General features: G+C 45.6%; 1 long non-coding RNA gene across 2 annotated transcripts in view; it reads right to left on the reverse strand.

The window, feature by feature from the left end:
* The window catches only part of LOC131204857 (uncharacterized), a 43,789-nt gene extending 26,136 nt beyond the window's left edge, over positions 1-17,653 (reverse strand). For both annotated transcript variants that reach the window (XR_009156653.1, XR_009156654.1), the window contains exon 1: positions 17,288-17,653. This is a non-coding gene — a long non-coding RNA (uncharacterized LOC131204857). The remainder of the gene's footprint in view (positions 1-17,287) is intronic.
* Positions 17,654-18,720: the final 1,067 nt, after the last annotated feature.

The raw sequence follows: 18,720 nt of genomic DNA on the forward strand, positions 1-18,720 counted from the left end.
TGATTGTAAGTCGACTACATGTATACCATGTTTCCCTGAAAAAAAGACCTCCCCAGAGAATAAGCCCAATCGGGCTTTTGAGCGCATGCACTAAAATAAGCACCCCCCAAATAAGACTTCCCTGAAAATAAAACCTCCCCTGAAAATATTTAACCGCATGTGCAGCTGGTGCCTGCCATTTCCTCTAGTTAGGGTTAGGGAGACAGAGCTGGAAATCAGGTAAGATGGCAAGAGGAGCCCCATCTTGCTCCATCCGCCCCAAAATAATAAGACCCTCCCAAAAACAAGGCCAAGCATTCAAAAAAATATAAGACAGGGTCTTATTTTTGGGGAAACACAGTATGTTTATCTGTATATCGGTGGTGGGGTTCAAATTTTTTTACTACTGGTTCTGTGGGTGTGGTTTGGTGGGTGTAGCAGGGGAAGGATACTGTAAAATCTCCATTCCCTCCCCACTCCAGGGGAAGGATACTATAAAATCTCCATTCCCTCCCCACTCCAGGGGAAGGATACTATAAAATCTCCATTCCCTCCCCACTGGGGAAGATTACTGCAAATCCCCATTTCCTCCCGATCATCTGGGACTCGGGAGGCAGATGTGGGCGGGGCCAGTCAGAGGTGGTATTTACCGGTTCTCCAAACTACTCAAAATTTCTGCTACTGGTTCTCCAGAACTGGTCAGAACCTGCTGAAATCCACCTCTGGTGTCTATGTATATGTGAGAATATTAACCACTGGAATCCTATTTCGAGGGAGGGCAATAGCTGAGCCGCCTGAAAAGTCTTCCCACATCGAAATTGCAGGTTTTGTTACCGCCACAGAATCCCTTCAAAACAGACCCCAAAGGGGGAGTGAGTTGTAACGACACAAGTCTCTCTCTGATCATCCGATTCTTTTTTGACTCTTCTCTGCTTTGATCTTGACATAAAGCTTATGGAAAAAAATGAATGGTTGCCAGGAAGCCAGTCTGCAGCCTTTGATTCTCTGCTCCAAAAGGAATTGTGACATGGCCTTTCCAGCCTTTGCGCCTCAGATTTGGGGGGGGAGGTGGGGAGGTGGATGGGGAATAATGATTTCAACTCCCACAAAGCTGGTATTCAGCCGGTTCGAACTGGTTCAGGCGAACTGGTAGCGAAAATCATGGCTGGGCCCACCAACCCACCCACCCGCCTGGCCCGGCTCTATGCCGTCCTATTTAGGCACGTTTTTGAGGCCGGGCCCATGCGCAGAAGACAGGTGTGTGCACGAACTGGGCAAGCGCACACACGAACCGGTAGTGACAAAATGTGAACCCTACCGCTGAACTCCCAGATCCCTAGGCGCGGTCCTCCTTGTTGTAAAACTGTGTTTCTCAACCTTGGCTACTTTAAGATGTGCGGATTTCAACTCTGGCCAGCATAGCTTAGCAATCGCATCACTTACTTAACAACTGAAATGATTTGCTTAACAGCCATGGCAAAAAAAAAAAGGTCATAAAATTGGGTGCAAGACTTCACATCCAATTTGCATAGCCAGCTGGGGAATTCTGGGAGATGAAGTCCACACATCTTAATGTGGCCAAGTTAAGAAACACTGTGTGTCAACGTTCCAGAAAACCCCTCCTGCAGAAAAGACTCCGAAACCAACATCTTTCAAAGTTCTTTTACTAGCATAGGTAAACTGGCACAGTTGGATGAAAACCGAAACTGGGGATTCCGGTTCGTCCCTCAGTAATACAAACCCCCAAAATCTCCACCCTCATGATCCCTCTGCCGGTCACATGCTCCAATCCCCAACAGTCCCATGTCGAAACATCACACCAGCCACTCCTTCTCCAGATGCAAACCCAGCCTGACCTTGACCAGCAGGAAAAAAAATGTTGTTATGTCTAATCATCCCCCCTCCTCCCCTCCTTTCCCACAGAAGAGAATTGTGGCAGGGTATGGAAGCCTTCGGCCTAGTATGGCTTCCAAAGCTGACACTGAATTCATAATTTTAAATCCTGTGGACCACTAATATGATCTGCCTAATGACCGGCTGGGTGGGCGTGGCAAGGTGGTCATGTGACTGGGTGGGCATGGCCAACTCAGTGTCACTCACATCAAGGGGCACCTTACCAGCCTCTACTCGTTACTTCTCGCCTGCCTTCCCTGGGCTCTTTAGGGCCCCAACAGGAAGCAGTTGCTGGATCTAAGCAGCCACCATGAGAAAGAGTTGGCAAAAGAGCTGGCTCAGTTCAAATTGGATCTAACCGAGAAGGAGGCTTAGCAGAAGCACCTCACTGAGGACTACACGCATAGGCTTTCCAAACAGAGGGAAGACCTGTGGGAGTGCAAGGCCAGGTACCAGCACCTGGCAGCTCAGCGGGCTGAGATGGTCAGCCAGTTCCAGTCCATGATGCAGTCCCACTGGAACAAGGCTCTCCGGCTCTTCGCCACCAGCAGCGCTTCCCTCCAGCCTTCGTCCAAGGCTCCACACCAGGAGGCTGAAGCAGACACCAAGTTAGAATTTCTGCCCCGCTCTGACTCACACAAAAAGATCCCGAAGGTGGAGACTCTCTGTAGCAACACAAACGTTCATAGAATAGAATAGAATAGAATAGAATAGAATAGAATAGAATAGAATAGAATAGAATAGAATAGAATAGAATTTTTTATTGGCCAAGTGTGATTGGACACACAAGGAATTTGTCTTGGTGCATATGCTCTCAGTGTACAAAGAAAAGATACCTTCATCAAGGTACAACACTTGCAACACTTAATGATAGCTATAAGGTACAAATTTAACACTTAATGATACAACACTGAATGATAGTCATAGGCTACAAATAAGCAATCAGGAAACAATATCAGTATAATTCGTAAGGATACAAGCAACAAAGTTACAGTCATAAGTGAAAGGAGATGCACATTCATTGCATGTATCCGGCCCAGGGGCTGTAATTTGAGGACCCCTGATTTAGTGCAATATAAAAAATGCACATATTTTTTCTGGGGACCACCACAATTTTCTCACGGACCACCAGTGGTCCATGGACCACCAGTTGGTGACCGCTGATGTAGAGGACCATAGAGATGGCCTAGGAGAAATTATGCAACAGCAATCAGCAAAAGATAATTTAAGAAAGCTTTGGGGGAAAACCCCAATTTCCACTTCAAGAGGGAGGAAGGAAAAATACTGCCAAGCTTTCAAGATTCGGTTACTCTAGCCTAGATCAAACAAGCTGAGGTCTACAATGACTTGCAGAGTCTTTCCTGTTAGGCTACCTTCAAAGAGTCAACATCCAAAATCTGAACGGTGTTGATTTGCAGCTGGCTGCCTCCATGTGAAAATTAAATTTAGGTTCGTTGTTTAAAGTTCAGGTATGATTTTGACATCATTTTCTATCTTCCATTTCATTCATTCGTCTCTGATCTTTTTCAGAGTTTTAAAAAATGTGCTTATTCAGGTTCCAGGGGTCATTCTTTGAAGACACCTGAAGCCATTTCCCAAGTATTGGTTCCTTCTAAAGCAGGGGTCTCCAATCTTAGTAACTTTAAGACTTGTGGACTTTGCTGGCTGAGGGATTCTGGGAGTTGAAGTCCACAAGTCTTAAAGTTTCCAAGATTGGAGACCCCTGTTCTAAAGTAAAAAGAGTTACATCTTCAAATTTTGCTTCCGCAACAGACTTGGGATCAATAGTGTCCCAGGTTTAGTTGACTCCTTACCCACATTTCCCCAAAAATAAGACCAGATCTTATATTAATTTTTGTTCCAAAAGATGCTTTAGGGCCAGTGGTGAAATCCAAATTTTTTTACTACCGGTTCTGTGGGTGTGGCTTGGTGGGCACAGTGTGGCTTGGTGGAGATAGCTTGGTGGGCATTGCAGGGGAAGGATACTGCAAAATCTCCATTCCCACCCTACTCCTGGGGGAAGGATATTGCAAAATCTCCATTCCCACCCCACTCCAGGGGGGGATACTGCAAAATCCCCATTCCCTACCCATTCCTGGGGAAAGAATATTGCAAAGTCTCCATTCCCACCCCACTCCAGGGGGAGGATACTGCAAAATCCCCATTCCCTACGCACTCCTGGCCAACTAGAAACAATTGTAGCAACGTTGCTTTTCCACAAAGAACCCAACGGCTCGTTGCTGCTCTTTTAAGCCTTACGGGAGGGGCCAATCATCTTCTGGCCTTACTCCTGAGTTGTCCTTTTTGCTTCAGCTGATTTTGCCTTCTGGCAGCTCTTCTCATGCATGCACTAGGAACAGGCTCCTCCTGCTCTTCTGCCTCTCTGCTGTCTGCCTCTGGAAACACCAGAGTCTGTGCATTGCTCCCAGATGGCCCTGGCCCCCTCTCTACCTCTGACGCAGAGCCCTCGTCCAGGCCTTCCCCTGACTCCCCTGACTCCCCTGCCCATCGTCCTCCCCAGCCTCCTCACTGTCCAACTCCGCTGCCAGGTCCGCAGGCTGCTGGCAGACCACAACAGACCTGGTGGCTTATCTGTGTGTATACATCCTTCCATTCCCCACCATTCAGTCAGTGCTGAAGAAGCTTCTTGGATGAGAAGCGAAATGTCTTCAAAGAAAAAACAGAATGTCCACTTGCTCCTGGAAAAAGCACCTTTGGGACAACCGTGACCTGGATGACTAAGAATCTCCATAGACAAAGCTGTGGTAATTTTTTCCACTCCAAATCAGGGGTCTCCAACCTTGGCAACTTTAAGCCTTTAAGCAAAGCTGGCTGGGGAATTCTGGGAGTTGAAGTCCTCCAGGCTTAAAGTTGCCAAGGTTGGAGACCCCTGCTCCAAATGTCTGAAGAGAATTCCTTCCTATGAAAGCAATTCCCCCTCCCCACTCCCTTCCTTTCCACAGCTGAATTGTTGCTCCTCCCCCTGAAGACTATATCCCAATTTACATCTGATTAATTAAACCGCCTCTGCCAAAAGCCCTTCCCAGGAGCTCCTTTGTTTATTAACCTTCCATTGTTCCATGGTTAATGGTAGATTCAAGGCAGGAAAGAGGAGAGGGAGGCAAGGAGCAGGAGACCAAAAATAATGACTTTTATAAATGAAGGCAAGTGAAAAATGCAATCTGCTTTCATCCCCTTACAAGTTCTTGGTCTACCAACAATACCTTGTGATTGACCCGGGAAGTCGGGGAGGAAGGAGGGGAAGGGGTTTTCTGGGAGGAAGGGGGGGAAATGTTTTTGTTTTTTAAAACTTTTTCAATAAAAAAGGTTCTTGGTCTACCTTGTTTTTGGACGAGTGGAGGGGATGATGCGGGAAAAGGAACAGGAGAGGGGAAAAAATATTTTGTTGGATTTGCTTTAGGTTTTATTTAGGCATATTTAGTATGCCTAAATATATTAATACTATTAATAATACTCACTCACTCTCTCTCTATAGATAGATAGATAGATAGATAGATAGATAGATAGATAGATAGATAGATAGATAGATAGATAGATAGATATTGATATAGATACATATTGATATAGATATATATGTAGGTCTTTGGTTATTCGGGTTTTCTCCCGCGTAAAATTGGAAGTGTCTTGGCGACGTTTCGACAAAGTCTCATTCGTCATCTTCAAGTTGGTGTTTACAGCTTCGTGCTTCTAGGAGCAATGTGAAAGCATACAACTGCCTAATATGCAGGCAGCCCAAGTTCAAATCTGATTTAGGGTATGGCTAGCTGATGAGAACTAAAAAGCTTGAAATAGATCTATACTAGTCTCCCTTTATTTCTTTATCAGCAAATATATATTTGATATAAAATGGTTTGTCGTGAATGCCTGAGGGCTCCTGGATTGGAGCTGAAAGGTGAAAAGGAAGCAGTATGCTTCCTGCCACATTGGAGCAGACGAGGTGCTTTGACAGAAAAAAAAATTATATATAAGAGGAACGCGGGGGGGGGCCTGTCACACGCACACGTGTGGGGGGGCAGGGCACACTGAATTATGGGTGTGGGCATGCACACACATAACCCCCCCCGTGCTCCCCCCACTTTTGGCACACAACGGCAAACAGGTTAGCCATCACTGTACTATACAGTAACCAGGTTTATGGTATCACAATCTTGTTTATTTGATCACCGTGGCATCACACTAGGTGGCAGCACCTAGCTAATCTTGGCTGATCCAGAGAGCTAAGCAGGATCAGCTTTGGTTAAAGGCTGGATGGGGGAATAAGCAGAAAAATCCACACTGGAGATTAAAAAACAAAACAAAGCACTAAAAAAACCATTTGGCATCTTTGAAGGTACCAGTTTATTTACAGCATAGGTTTGGTTTTGCAAAGATCACATGGCTACTAATAAGCACTGATGTTGTTACCTAGTTTGGGTAATGAAACATCTGCAAGGAAACATCCCAGCTCAGAGAGCAGCAGGGACCCCTCATGTGGCTATTGTGTGATTCTGTCTTAAAGTATCTTTTCTTTTATGTACACTGAGAGCATATGCACCAAGACAAATTCCTTGTGTGTCCAATCACATTTGGCCAATAAAAAAAATTCTATTCTAAAGAATTGCAGGCAAAGGCTGAGGACGAATTTTTTTACTACTGGTTCTATGGGCGTGGCTTGGTGGGTGTGGCTTGGTGGGCTTGGTGGGCATGGCAGGGGAAGAATCCTGCAAAATCCCCATTCCTTCCCCACTCCTGGGAGAAGGATAATACAAAATCCCCATTTCCTCCCCACTCTGGGGCCAGCCAAAGGTGGTATTTGCCGGTTCTCCGAACTACTCAAAATTTCCGCTACCCGGTTCTCCAGAACCTGCTGGATTTCACCCCTGGCTGCGGACATTTATAGACATGCTCCTGTGTGCTCTGAAACAATTTTTGGAATCGGATCCAAAACGCCGCACAAATCTATTATAGTTGGGAGATTGGGTTGGCACATAAAGTATATTTTGTTAATAAATGATACATTATACAAATGGAGGATGATTTGCTGGCACTTCCACAGGAGACAAAGTACCAGACTGAATGTAGGTCTGGTCAGATTGCTTTTGGCAGCACAGGAGCCAGAGATTTGGCCACAAGGCTGCAGCCAACCATCTGAGCTCCTGAGCAAAACAGATTAGGAGGATTACAAAAAAAAAAAAAAGATGAAAAAGAATGTGGACAGCCTTCATTAGCATCTCCGCCTGCCCTGCTAGAACGGTGGGCATCCATGCGTCGGTTGCAGAGATGGGTTTCAGCAGGTTCTGATCAGTAGCGGAAATTTTGAGTAGTTCAGAGAACCGGTAGTAAAAATTCTGACTGGCCCAGCCCCCGTCTATTCTCTGCCTCCCGAGTCCCGGCTGATCGGGAGGAAATGGTGATTTTTGCAGTAACTTTCCCCTGGAGTGGGGAGGGAATGGAGATTTTACAGTATCCTTCCCCTGCCACGCCCACCAAGCTATGCCACGCCCACCAAGCCACACCCACAGACCTGGCTGTAAAAAAATTTGAAACCCACCATTGGTCGATTGCTGTTACGCCTGCCTGGCCTCGGGTTGAGGGCATGCCAGCCATCTAGGAAACCTGGTATACAAGTAGCCCTCAACTGAGTCCAACATTTATGTTATTGAGACATTTATTAAGTGAATTGGCTCAGTGGTGGAATTCAATTTTTTTTAATCTACCGGTTCTGTGGGCGTGGCTTGGTGGGCGTGGCAGGGGAAGGATACTGCAAAATCCCCATTCCCTCTCCACTCCAGGGGAAGGATATTGCAAAATCTCCATTCCATCCCCACTCCAGGGGAAGGATACTGCAAAATCCTCATTCCCTCTCCACTCCAGGGGAAGGATATTGCAAAATCTCCATTCCATCCCCACTCCAGGGGAAGGATACTGCAAAATCCCCATTTCCTCCCCACTCCAGGGGAAGGATATTGCAAAATCCTCATTCCCTCTCCACTCCAGGGGAAGAATACTGCAAAATCCCCATTTCCTCCCCACTCCTGGGGGAAGGATACTGCAAAATCTCCATTCCTTCCCCATTCCTCGGGGAAGGATACTGCAAAATCTCCATTCTATCCCCACTCCAGGGGAAGGATACTGCAAAATCCCCATTTCCTCCCCACTCTGAGCAAGCCAGAGGTGGCATTTTCCAGTTCTCTGAACTACTCAAAATTTCCGCTACCGGTTCTGTGGGCGTGGCAGGGAAGGATATTGCAAAATCCTCATTCCTCTCACTCCAGGGAAGGATACTGCAAAATCCTCATTCCTCTCACTCCAGGGAAGGATACTGCAAAATCATTCCTCTCACTCCAGGGAAGGATATTGCAAAATCTCATTCCATCCCCACTCCAGGAAGGATACTGCAAAATCCCCATTTCCTCCCCACTCTGGGGCCAGCCAGAGGTGGTATTTGCCAGTTCTCTGAACCACTCAAAATTTCCGCTACCGGTTCTGTGGGCGTGGCTTGGTGGGCATGGCTTGGTGGGCATGGCAGGGAAGAATACTGCAAAATCCTCATTCCTCTCCACTCCAGGAAGGATATTGCAAAATCTCATTCCATCCCCACTCCAGGAAGGATACTGCAAAATCCCCATTCCTCGGGAAGGATACTGCAAAATCATTCCTCTCCACTCCAGGAAGAATACTGCAAAATCCTCATTCCCTCCCCACTCCTGGGGGAAGGATACTGCAAAATCTCCACTCTCTCCCCACTCTGAGACCAGGTATTTGCCAGTTCTCCAAACCACTCAAAATTTCTGCTACCGGTTCTCCAGAACCTGTCAGAACCTGATGAATAGCACCCCTGAATTGGCTCAGTGGTGGAATTCAATTTTTTTAACTAAAGGTTCTGTGAGCGCGGCTTGGTGGGCATGGCTTGGTGGGCTTGGTGGGCGTGGCAGGGAAGAATACTGCAAAATCCTCATTCCTCCCCACTCCAGGAAGGATACTGCAAAATCATTCCTCTCCACCCAGGGGAAGGATACTGCAAAATCTCATTCCTCCCCACTCTGGGGCCAGCCAGAGGTGGTATTTGCCAGTTCTCTGAACTACTCAAAATTTCTGCTACCGGTTCTGTGGGCGTGGCAGGGAAGATCCTTCTGTGGGGGCTCCTACCTCTGGAACGAACTTCCCCTGGTTTACGCCAAATATCTGACCTTCGACCTTTCACCGAATTGAAAACGATTTATTTATTCGGGCTGGCTTAAATTTTGTTGTATTTTAAATTTATATTTTATATTTCTAAATTTTATATGAATTTTAATGGGTTTTAGAATTTTAAATGTTTTACTGTTTTTGGCCAAATTGTATAATAAGTTTTTAATTTTGTTTTAATTGTATATATTATTATTATTCCTCGGGAAGGATACTGCAAAATCCTCATTCCTCTCCACTCCAGGGAAGGATATTGCAAAATCTCCATTATTATTTTTATTATTATTATTATTATTATTATTATTATTATTATTATTATTATTATTATTATTATTATTATTATTATTATTATTATTATTATTATTATTATTATTATTATTATTATTCCTCGGGGAAGGATACTGCAAAATCTCCATTCCATCCCCACTCCAGGGGAAGGATACTGCAAAATCCTCATTCCCTCCCCACTCCTGGGGGAAGGATACTGCAAAATCTCCACTCTCTCCCCACTCCTAGGGGAAGGATATTGCAAAATCTCCATTCCCAACCCACTCTGAGACCGGGTATTTGCCAGTTCTCCAAAACCACTCAAAATTTCTGCTACCGGTTCTCCAGAACCTGTCAGAACCTGATGAATAGCACCCCTGAATTGGCTCCAATTTATGACCTTTAATGTCAGGATTGTGAAGAGACTCACCCCCATTGGTAAGTTAGTAACATGATTTTTAAGTGAATCTGGCTTCCCCGTTGATTTTGCTTGTCACAAGGTCATAAAATGTGAGGACATGACCCCTGGGACACTGCAACTGTCATAAATAGGAGTCAGTTGCCAAGCCTCTGGTGGCTCAGACTGTTAAGACAGTCTGTTATTAACACAGCTGCTTGCAATTACTGCAGGTTCAAGTCCCACCAGGCCCAAGGTTGACTCAGCCTTCCATCCTTTATAAGGTAGGTAAAATGAGGACCCAGATTGTTGGGGGCAATAAGTTGACTTTGTATATAATATACAAATGGATGAAGACTATTGCTTGACATAGTGTAAGCCGCCCTGAGTCTTCGGAGAAGAGTGGAATATAAATGCAAATTTTTTTTAAAAAGCCTTTGAAATATGATTATGTGACCATGGGGATGTTGCAATGGTTGTAAGTGTGAAAAATAGTTGCAAGTCTCTTCTTTTTCCAGTGTGGCTGTAACTTCGAATGGTCATTAAATGAACCTCTGTAAGTCAAGGACTGCCTCTATAGCCAGTCTTCAGAATAAAAACGGCATGATGTTCACAAGGTTATCCCTATTAATGTGTCCAGAACAGGATGAGCCGCAGTGGTTAGAACACAGCACTGCAGGTTACTTCTGCTGCCTGCCGGCTGCCTGCAATTTTGCAGTTCAAATCTCACCAGGCTCCAAGTTGACTCAACCTTCCATCCTTCCGAGGTGGGTAAAATGAGGACCCTGATTGTTGGGGCCGATAGGCTGACTCTGTAAACTGCTTAGAGAGGGCTGTAAAGAGCACTGTGAAGCAGTACACAAGTCTAAATGCTTGTTGTGACCAAGGCCCAAGTAGTGATTACCAAACACAATTCAGCCCTGAACAAACTTAGTCCAAAGCAAATTCTTTATAAACAGTCTTTCGGCCTTATCACCAATTTTTGTTGTCTTTGGCAACCTGCCTAAGGCTTTTCTTGGCAAAACCCCCACAAAGTTCAAGAGACACTAACAAGAAGCACTGGAATCAATGTTGCTTTTCCACAAAGAACCCAACGGCTCGTTGCTGCTCTTTTAAGCCTTATGGGAAGGGCCAATCATCTCCTGGCCTTACTCCTGAGTCATCCTTTTTGCCTCAGCTGCTCTTGCCTTCTGCCAGCTCCTTGCATGCGTGCACTAGGAACAGGCTCTTTCTGTTGCTCTGCCTCTCTGCTGTCCGCCTCTGGAGGCTCTGGAGTCTGTGCATCGCTCCCAGATGGCGCTGGCCCCATCTCTGCCTCTGATACAGAGCCCTTGTCTGGGCCTTCCCCTGACTCCAGGACTGGCACATTGTCCTCCCCAGCCTCCTCACTGTCCAACTCCACTGCCAGGTCCTCAGGCTGCTGGCGGACCACAACAGTGCTATTGCTATTGCTTTATGGTGTGGGATATAGTTCAGAGTCGCAGGAGGGAGGGGCTATTTTCCAGGGAGCAAAGAGACAAACTTGGAATCTTTGGTATGCGGAGAGGGGGAAGGGAGACCCCCGCAACAGTTCTCAGGGTAACTCTAATAGTTATGCAGGTAAGTGCTTTAGTCTGGCAAGATTTCTGTACAATGGCAAGCAACAATAAAGGAACTGAAGGAACTCCTTGTGTTGTTCTTGGTTCCCTGGCTGGGCCTGATACAAGACTATCAAGTGGCCAACTGGACATCTGAATGAGAAAGAGGGAGGATGGATGAGTCCAAGGCTGGATGGAGCTATAGCCACTGTGCTGGTGATGATGGGATCCCAGAAACAGCTTTTGTGATGGACAAAATAAGTTTGATTTAAAAAAAACCCAACAATAGCGGTCTTAATAGTAGAAGACGCTGAGCTGTTTTTAAAGTAATCGCATCAATCAATTTATATATTAAGACTCTTTTGTTTGGGTATCCCACCTAGGTTAGAGAGGTGAGATGTTGGCCAGAGATAAGGAGGAGGAGAAAGAGAAAAGAGAGAAATAGGAAGGCTAATAGGATTGCAATAGTGGCGAATATCTGCAGCTCGGGTGTAGGTTGAGGGTGAAGATTCGTCCTCCAAGCTTGAGGGGTTGGTTTCCAAACATTTCATTACCAAGCTAGGTAACATCTTCAGCAGAGTTTAGGGCAGGGGTCTCCAACCTGGGATGTCAGTGTCTGTGTCCTTCTGTTTATAAGGGTGTCTTGTGATGGGTCAGGTGGGAGTCATCAGTGGGAGTCTTGTGATGGATCTTTTGATGGGTCTTGTGATGGGGAGGTTACATCAAGTGAAGGTCATTGGGAAGTGAAGTGCTGGTTGGGTGGGTTGGTTGAGGGTCGGTTCTGGTTGGCCGTGCAGTTGATGTGGATTCCGAGGGGTTCATTTGTAGGCTGGTTGTAGGTTAGTAAAGGGGTTGGCAACCTTGGCAACTTTAAGACTTGTGGACTTCAACTCCCAGAATTCCAAAGCTGGCTGAGGAATTCTGGGAGTTGAAGTCCACAAGTCTTAAAGTTAGTGGGTTAGTGTGTCTGTGGATGGAATTGCTTGTGGGTGCGATGAACTCACGAGCACGGTGGGTGGTCGCATGGGTAATGAACAACACACACACACACACACACACATCATTGGCCATGCTACCACCCACCACACTCGTGAGTTCATTAAAGCCTGGCACTACACAAGCAATTCCATCCACAGACACACTGACCTACAACCAGCCTATGAGCCTTCTCCTGCTCCCAGGCAATGCTTGGGCATCTCTAAAATCATTGGGACCAACAGTTCAGCTCACGCCTGCACCATTTTGCCCTTCAAAAGCCAGCAACCCCAGTTTTCCCATTAGGAAGATTTAACCCCTCTCCACCCCAGCAGAAATGTTTGGTTCCGCTTACTCTTGACATCATGGGCCAGACCTCATCGTTACCTGCAGCAAATCTAGACTGGGTCAGACAGATAATACAGGACTATAACAACAGCAGAGTGGCATCATTTTATTTGTGCAGTTCATCTACTGCCTCAAACCTCGTGGATTCTAGGTAGCTTTACAGATTTTAAAATAAGAATGAAAACACATTTTAAAAGCTAAGTAATTAATAAAACGTTATATGGACCTTCCTCCATACTTTCATGGCTCTCAGCCAGCCGTTACATTTCTCGTTATTTCGCTCTCATTTCCAAAAGATCAGTCTATGTCAGGTTTTTCAAGGCATCCTGTTTTTAAAGATCTCCGTCTCCCTCAAAAAGATTCCTACGATGGCTAAACGTTGGAGCTCAGCCATAACTAGGATATACGCCTCCACAGAAGGCATTGCAGGGCAGCTCTCTTTCAGTGTTTCTACAGATTGCAAGATCTGAACTGATTTAAATTCAACTAAGATTAAATGGGTTTGAGGTGATGGCCATGCAGTGATATATTTAATGTTTTTCTCCTGTTTTATTAAGCATAGCTCAGTAGCAACTGTAATAGTAACTGAGTGGGAAGGGATCTTGGAGGTCATCTAGTCCAACCTCCTGCTCACGCAGGAGCTCTGCATTAGGGATTCGAACCATCGAATTGCCAACCTTTCTGATCGGCAAACTCAGTGTCTTAGCCACTGAGCCACCTAGACCCCAATTGTGTTGAGGGAGCTTTGCTAGATTATGCTCTGCTGGACTGGCATGAAAGTTGTGGGTGTGTGGGTGTGTGGGTGTTTGCGTGCGTGCAGTATACACAACTGTAATGGGACATAGTCTGGAGGAGGGAAGGGCTGTTTCTCAGAGCAAAGAAACAGCCGAGCTTGGAATGTCTGGTGGGTGGGAAGAGAGCAAGGTTGGGCCCCCTCCAGCAATTTTATACTTATGACAGTTAATTGCTTTAGTCTGGCAAGATTCTGTTTGTAGGCGAACAATGAACTACTTAGAAGTAACTCCATCTGTCATTCTTGGTTCTTTGGACCTGAAAAACCAAGCACACTGACTCTCCAGCACAGAGATACCACGTATACACATACAAACACAAATTTTTGTTGATGCATAAATCACACTTTAACTTCAGAGAAGGAATAAAATAGAGAATAACAGAATTGGAAGGGACCTTGGAGGTCTTCTAAACTAGTCCCCTGCTTAGGCAAGAAACCCTACACCATTTCAGACAAATGGTTGTCCAATCTGTTCTTTAAAACTTCCAAGATTGGAGAATTCACAACTTCTAGAGGCAAGTTGTTCCACATGTCAGTTGTTCTAACCATCAGGAAATTTCTTCTGAGTTCTAGGTTGCTTCTCTTTTTGACTAGTTTCCATCCATTGCTTCTTGTCCTGCCTTCAGGTGCTTTGGAGAAGGTGTCAGGCATGAAAAACCAAGTCCACTGGTGAAGGTTCAAATTAACTGGTTTATTGCTAAAAGCCTATACACAGGAATCTTATCAAGTATTGGTCAGCATCTGATTAGAGCAAGGGTCTCAACCTTGGCAACTTTAAGATTTGTGGACTTCAACTCCCAGAATTCCAAAGCTGGCTGAGGAATTCTGGGAGTTGAAGTCCACAAGTCTTAAAGTTAGTGGGTTAGTGTGTCTGTGGATGGAATTGCTTGTGGGTGCGATGAACTCACGAGCACGGTGGGTGGTCGCATGGGTAATGAACAACACACACACACACACACACACATCATTGGCCATGCTACCACCCACCACACTCGTGAGTTCATTAAAGCCTGGCACTACACAAGCAATTCCATCCACAGACACACTGACCTACAACCAGCCTATGAGCCTTCTCCTGCTCCCAGGCAATGCTTGGGCATCTCTAAAATCATTGGGACCAACAGTTCAGCTCACGTCTGCACCATTTTGCCCCTTCAAAAGCCAGCAACCCCCAGTTTTCCCATTAGGGAAGATTTAACCCCCTCTCCACCCCCAGCAGAAATGTTTGGTTCCGCTTACTCTTGACATCATGGGCCAGACCCTCATCGTTACCTGCAGCAAATCTAGACTGGGTCAGACAGATAATACAGGACTATAACAACAGCAGAGTGGCATCATTTTATTTGTGCAGTTCATCTACTGCCTCAAACCTCGTGGATTCTAGGTAGCTTTACAGATTTTAAAATAAGAATGAAAACACATTTTAAAAGCTAAGTAATTAATAAAACGTTATATGGACCTTCCTCCATACTTTCATGGCTCTCAGCCAGCCGTTACATTTCTCGTTATTTCGCTCTCATTTCCAAAAGATCAGTCTATGTCAGGTTTTTCAAGGCATCCTGTTTTTAAAGATCTCCGTCTCCCTCAAAAAGATTCCTACGATGGCTAAACGTTGGAGCTCAGCCATAACTAGGATATACGCCTCCACAGAAGGCATTGCAGGGCAGCTCTCTTTCAGTGTTTCTACAGATTGCAAGATCTGAACTGATTTAAATTCAACTAAGATTAAATGGGTTTGAGGTGATGGCCATGCAGTGATATATTTAATGTTTTTCTCCTGTTTTATTAAGCATAGCTCAGTAGCAACTGTAATAGTAACTGAGTGGGAAGGGATCTTGGAGGTCATCTAGTCCAACCTCCTGCTCACGCAGGAGCTCTGCATTAGGGATTCGAACCATCGAATTGCCAACCTTTCTGATCGGCAAACTCAGTGTCTTAGCCACTGAGCCACCTAGACCCCAATTGTGTTGAGGGAGCTTTGCTAGATTATGCTCTGCTGGACTGGCATGAAAGTTGTGGGTGTGTGGGTGTGTGGGTGTTTGCGTGCAGTATACACAACTGTAATGGGACATAGTCTGGAGGAGGGAAGGCTGTTTCTCAGAGCAAAGAAACAGCCGAGCTTGGAATGTCTGGTGGGTGGGAAGAGAGCAAGGTTGGGCCCCCTCCAGCAATTTTATACTTATGACAGTTAATTGCTTTAGTCTGGCAAGATTCTGTTTGTAGGCGAACAATGAACTACTTAGAAGTAACTCCATCTGTCATTCTTGGTTCTTTGGACCTGAAAAACCAAGCACACTGACTCTCCAGCACAGAGATACCACGTATACACATACAAACACAAATTTTGTTGATGCATAAATCACACTTTAACTTCAGAGAAGGAATAAAATAGAGAATAACAGAATTGGAAGGGACCTTGGAGGTCTTCTAAACTAGTCCCCTGCTTAGGCAAGAAACCCTACACCATTTCAGACAAATGGTTGTCCAATCTGTTCTTTAAAACTTCCAAGATTGGAGAATTCACAACTTCTAGAGGCAAGTTGTTCCACATGTCAGTTGTTCTAACCATCAGGAAATTTCTTCTGAGTTCTAGGTTGCTTCTCTTTTTGACTAGTTTCCATCCATTGCTTCTTGTCCTGCCTTCAGGTGCTTTGGAGAAGGTGTCAGGCATGAAAAACCAAGTCCACTGGTGAAGGTTCAAATTAACTGGTTTATTGCTAAAAGCCTATACACAGGAATCTTATCAAGTATTGGTCAGCATCTGATTAGAGCAAGGGTCTCCAACCTTGGCAACTTTAAGATTTGTGGACTTCAACTCCCAGAATTCCAAAGCTGGCTGAGGAATTCTGGGAGTTGAAGTCCATAAATCTTAAAGTTGCCAAGTTTGGACACCCCTGGATTAGAGTTAGCTAAGGCTCAAAAGCATTCAAGGAGGATTGGATTTCATTCGCTTATGACTACATAAGAATTCTAAACTGATGCCTCTTTTAAACTCCTCCCCCTGGCTCTGCCTGTCCTTCTACGGAAGGGCATTTTCATTTGGTGGGAACACTAGTTGAAAGATAGAAGAGTAGGGCTGAAGGCAGGGCCGCCTTAACAGCATTATGGGCCCTGGGCAAAGCAGTGTACTGGGGCCCCTACGACAAGTACTGACAGGAATAAAAATGTAAATGGCCGATAAAATTAAACATATATTTATTTTATTGACACTTCCAACAAAATTGGCACTGAAACATTAAAAATATGCTGTGCCACAACAACTAATCAGCATAATAAAATATTTGAACAATACACGAGGCTTGAAAAACACAATAATACAATAATACTCAATTGCTGTATTTATATGATACAAGGTGCATTGAAGGGTTAACATACACAGCTTAATATAGGGCCCCTATGCTCGTGGGGCCCATGGGCAAGTGCCTATCAGGCCCATGCGTTAAGACAGCCCTGGGAAGGCCACTGTTTGGGTCACTGGCTGAGCTCTCTCATGCAGATGTAAGATACACGGTTTACTGGGTTCAACTCAGGGGTGGGTGAAATGCTACCAATTTACTCTGGTTTGGACAAACCAGTAGTGATAAAAACTACCGATTCGGTTGAACCGGCAGTATAAAAATCTACCAGTTTGGGGGAACTGGTATTTTAGCTACCAGTTAAGGCAAAATGATAGTTAAAAAAAAACCTACCAGTTCGGGAGAACCTGTTCTGTTTCCCTTCCCCCAATACTCCCAGCAAAGAGTCCGTCAGAGGCCTTCCTTTTTTTTCCCTTTTATTTACATAGATACATGTCCTGGCCACGTCTACCCACGGGCCTGCCAAGTTTCTGGAGATAACGAGGAAATTATAGATAAGGCCAGAATTACTCACGAATATATTCTTCCCTCCATGAATTAGCTTGCGCCAAATTCATTGCTTTGTCCGAGACAAAAAACCAGGAAGTCCCGCCTCCTATTTATAGTCTCTGCAGATGTCACTGCATGACAATTATGACTTGGCTTTGTCCCAACTCTTCCGCTGCTGCGCACGTCGATCAAGCCTTCGTAATCTTGCGTCCCTCCAAAACTGTTCTTGGGGCGTTGCCAAATCAGAAGAAGGCCCGGGAGAATCAGGCCTTGCCGGCCCCTCCCTTTGAGTGGGTGCCAGGGAGGGAGAGGGCTCAAGAGAAGCAGGGCTTGCCAGGTCTTCTCCCTCATTTTCTGAATCATCCGAGTCCAGGAGTCTGGGTCCAGGAACCTGGGTCACAACAGAACCGGTATTTTAGCTACTGGTTCAGGCAAACCGGTAGTTAAAAAAACCTACCGATTCCTCCGAACCAGTATTTCCGATGATCAGCTGGGCGCGGGGTTTAGCTTTGCTAGAAAGCAGGAAATCCTGCTTTCTAGCAAAGCTAAATTGCGTGCCACAGCTGATCCCTCCTCCTCGCTTCTACTTACCTTCCCAAGCCTCCTTTTGGTGCGCACTGCAGATGTGTGCGCTCAGTGTGCATTTGGCGCATGGCGTGCACAAGCAGCCAGGAAACAGGTAACAAACCAGTTCGGATTTCAACACTGGTTCAACTTGATTTATAAAGCAAAAGCACATAAGAGTGCATTCTTACATAGATATATAGAAGCTATAAGGCTATAGCTTGGGGATTGGCTGCCCATTTCTTTTCAGGCAGGGGACGCATTGGGAATTTCAGGTATCGTTTCCTACTCTTGCCCCACTGGATGACCTTCCCCCAACTCCCCAAGGCCCCGTTCTTCATCTTTTTCTCTGATAGGTGAGCACACAGTCCTTCTAGCCCTTGCGATGGTTGGCAGCTACCTGCTGTTTTCATTTTCTAAGAATGACGCAGGACCGATCAGAAGCTCAGAAGCCTCCTCGGGGAAAAAAGAGCAAGGATGCGAGCGAGGGAGGAAAACTGTCTTGGCAACTTCCTTGCTTTCCACTTAATTTATTTCCACTTACTTTATCCTTTAATCAATAGAATTTAGACAAATGTAAACTCCGGGTGGGGTAAAGAGCCAGAAAAACACCACGTAGAAAAAAGTATCTGCTCCTAACTAGTCTGTGAGGGGGAAGTCGGCTACAGCAGGGGTGTCAAACTCCAGGCCCGTGGGCCAGATCCGGCCTGTGAGGTGCTTAAATCTGGCCCACAGGGCCACCCTGGAAACAGTAAAGCAGTGGTGGGATTCAAATAATTTAACAACCGGTTCTCTGCCCTAATGACTAGTTGGGTAGGTGTGGCTCACTGGTCATGTGACCATGTGGGCACAGCCAACTCAACGTCACTCACGACGATGGGCGTTTCGCCTTAG

This window comes from Ahaetulla prasina, chromosome 10 (assembly GCF_028640845.1).
Source record: "Ahaetulla prasina isolate Xishuangbanna chromosome 10, ASM2864084v1, whole genome shotgun sequence".
Classification (NCBI taxonomy): Eukaryota; Metazoa; Chordata; class Lepidosauria; order Squamata; family Colubridae; genus Ahaetulla; species Ahaetulla prasina.